At 28.6% G+C, this 3,804-nt stretch overlaps 1 non-coding gene across 1 annotated transcript; it reads right to left on the reverse strand.

Annotated features, from left to right (window-relative positions):
* Positions 1-2,071: 2,071 nt before the first annotated feature.
* Positions 2,072-2,143, reverse strand: TRNAA-CGC (transfer RNA alanine (anticodon CGC)). Its single transcript has one exon. It is a non-coding gene; the product is annotated as a tRNA-Ala (tRNA).
* Between the last annotated feature and the right edge of the window lie 1,661 nt (positions 2,144-3,804).

Below are 3,804 nucleotides of genomic sequence, written 5' to 3' on the forward strand. Positions count from 1 at the left end.
TGTAAGTCAAAGCAATTTACCCCACAAGAAATAACTATAAGAATTAAGTTTGCAGCGATTCTTGTGTACTATCGCCAACTTTCGACCAGTTTGTATCCTAAAAAACTCGATGTTGTGCCTGTCGTATCTCTAGGTATTACCTTATTCATTTTTCTGCTGTGAATATTTTTCTATTCCTGATCTCAGTCCTTAATAGTTTACTGAACGTTCCTGGGTGGACATAAAGTTATCTCTTGTTAAACTGTGAATATCTCCATGTACTCCAAAATTGAGTATTTAACCGGCGTCACAGTTTGTATAACAAACTAAAAGTAAGGAAATGTTAGGGGCACAGTTATATTGAAAAATATATATATTTTTTAAATATTTAGGAAATGTTATCTAATGGCATTGAAAAGGAAAAAAATCCTGAGCTTTTGTACACATAGGAGCAAGGGTTTTCAGTTTTATATATATGTTATTGTGTAGGTCTCCTCTAAGATGACTTATTTCCAGAATGATGACAAATATTATAAAAACATAATAAAATAAAATTGGCCAACTATCAGCTAATTCCCGGCCATTAAAAAATAAAATCAAGAAGAAAAACTACAAATGAGTATTACTAGATATATTTCTTCGATTAACAATAAATTTTCATACTGCTCTTGTGTAAAATGAGTGCTTGATCTATTGAACTCAAAATATGATGTGTCATAGTGAACAAATACATTATATTTATAAATAAATCATTACCCACCAGTTGCAAAAATGACGTCATCGGCTGCCTACCATTAATTTTGTGTCCGTTTTTATTTTATTTTTTTAGAGGAGAAAAAGTTGAGAGTGTCAATGAAGTCGTGAGTTAATAAAAACAAAACAAAAACACTGGAACAAAAAAAAGAAGTAAAAATCTCATTTTTTTACACCATATATCAGAGCTGCAATCACAGTTTTTTTTATTTGGGCCCTTGGCCGCCAGTGATTAGGGGTTTGTAATTACAAAGTATACAGCGTAATATTTCAAATCATATTTGAGTCAACGATATGTTTTGAATTCAAATGTTCAAAGACTTAGGAGTCTTATATTGTTCTCAATATGGCCTTGGAATTAAAATTTATCCATTTCTCAGTCTTCTATAGTGATAATCAATTTTGACTACTTCAACCGCAATTTTTGGCGCCTTCCAAGGGTTATTAAGATTAATTTAAAGAATGTTAACTATAGTTTAGAACCTTCATGTGATGTATGGGCCTTAATTTGACTCGATATGGCTTTTCAAATATAATCTACCAAATCGTAACAATGAACTTTCAATTTGCATCGTAACTACAGGATTTATCAGAATAGTTTGTTCATCAAAATGAACAATCATTTCTAGAAGACTACAAAATTTGTAATCCATAATCAATTTTGAGAAAAATTCTTCTAGCTTGCTTTTATGTTGACAGGTCACATTTGTCAAGTGGTTTTCAAAAAGGAAGTAATGACGTCATATGAGTATTTTACGTACGCTCTTACATCCAATGAAGCTTTCCTTTATTGCAATATGTTTACAAATATATTATAACTATAAGTTATAAACGTTCAATGGATAAACGAAACAGATAATTGTTATTGTTTGTCGGGAAAACTTATAATTAAAGTAATAATTATATATATAAAAGTATCAAAATGATAACAAATGTGGCTTTGAAGTGTGTTTTGTTGTTTTTGTTGTTCGGGCCAGACTCTCGATAAGGAATTTAAAGAGAGAGAAAAGAAGCCAGAAACAAAGTTTAATAACTCTCCTTCCAATCCTACTAATAATTATAATTGAATGAAGAAATGTTATTAGAAAAAGTAAAATGGATTTTATTTTTAAAAAATGGAGAAGAAATTAATAGTAATTATTTCAATAATTTATTACCATTATTTATTATGACTTATTTTCTACTTTAATCTAGAATTAAATCCCTTCCAGCCATATTATTACGAATGTATATATATAGAGCAAGATGAACAAATTATTCGAGAATTCGATTAAAATTGGAATTATGGATATTTGTCAATATACACAACTAAAAAAATAATTTAAAAAAATTTCAACTATGGAGGCGACGGGGTTTGAACCCGCGGCTTTCCGCATGCGAAGCGGACACTCTACCACTGAGTTACGCCCCCTGTGTATTATATGAATAAAAAAAGTAAATATATATACGTAAACTACGGCAAAATATAAAAAAAGGAGAAATCATTACGTAACATATCATATATATGTAGTTTGTTTTTAGATTATATTTTATTGAATATTATATTTGTAACATTGATTGATTTCCTCTGTGTATATTTATATATATTATACAGAGAAGAAAATTAAATTCACATGTGTAATAAAATGGCGTACATAAAATATAATGTTATGTACACAATTATTATTGTGAGAAAAGTCAAATCATTACTCAAGAAGTTGTTGATTTTTATACCCCTTTATATGTATATATATATTAGGCCACCCAAGAATTAACAGTCAGACCTTATAGTAGCTAGCTATATATCCCTTTTACGTATAAAAAAACATATACGAACATACAAGAAATTTGGGAAGGTATACGAAAAGGAAACCTGTAACAGCAGGGTATTTTTTACAAGTTGGACAGATACATATATTTCTTCGATTTTTATTTGCCATTTATTTTGGGTTGTTTGATTCTAATAACATAAATTTAATCTGACGAATTATTTTGTCATTTACCAAAATATATTTATTTTATATATGTCTAGTGTACAAATTGTGATTTGTCTAAGCAAATTGAATAAGTTGAAACTAAAAATGAGATAAAGGATTCACAGTATTTCTTGGTATGGGGATAATCCAGATAATATTAATGGTCTCATTATTGACTATTTTAATAATAATTGCAAAAATTTAAGTATTCTATGGCATATTATAAAGCTCAAATGCGCACAGTTTTATTACTCATAAATAAAGAGGCATTTCAATTTGTACAGGCATCACAACTTGTACAGAACATGTATATATGTTGTTACGATTTTGTACAAGTTGTAGCCAACAAATAAGATAAAGAATTTGTTACATAATTGTGATGAGGATAATGCAAGAAGTGATTATTTCTTATTAATAATGTAAATTTTGACTTCTTGTCATCTTAGTACGGGACCAATCTCGTAGTAAAATTATGTTCACAGGGGAAAAATCAGTATTGATCCGGATTGATTCCATTCCCACCTCATTAAAAAAAAAGTTGAGGAAGGAAATAATTTATTTCATGTGCTTTCTTTTTTTTAGATAAATTCGGTCCATAGTCAAAAATCGGTATGGAATCAATCCGACTTGAAGACAAAAAGTCTAACAAAATTTTTATTGTTTGACCATTTTTTTCTTAGAAAAGGAAATTACGGTGTTTGATTTCACTTTCCATCCACTGTTTGAATATCGGTCTACAAAAATTTCGGTCTACGTCTTGAATTTTGGTCCCACAGTCTGAATTCTGGTCAGGACCTAAATATTCGTCCAAATTGCTCTAAAACAATGTAATTAAAAAGACATTGCAACTTGTACAATTTGCTTATACAAGTTGCAACTTGTACACAACATATAACTTAGTATAAAATATTTTTATCTTATTTTTTTGTAATTAATTAATAAATTAGAGTGTTTACGAGAGAGAGAGAGACAGTCATGATTGATCCTTTTGAATTAATTATTATTAAGATTAATTAAACATAAAATGAGAGAATTTTAACACTTATTTTGTATTTTCATTTTATGTTATTATTATCAATTGAGAGTCTGAAACATGTTTATGATTATGAGTTTTTCT

The sequence above is a fragment of the Lepeophtheirus salmonis genome, chromosome 1 (genome assembly GCF_016086655.4).
Source record: "Lepeophtheirus salmonis chromosome 1, UVic_Lsal_1.4, whole genome shotgun sequence".
Classification (NCBI taxonomy): domain Eukaryota; kingdom Metazoa; phylum Arthropoda; class Copepoda; order Siphonostomatoida; family Caligidae; genus Lepeophtheirus; species Lepeophtheirus salmonis.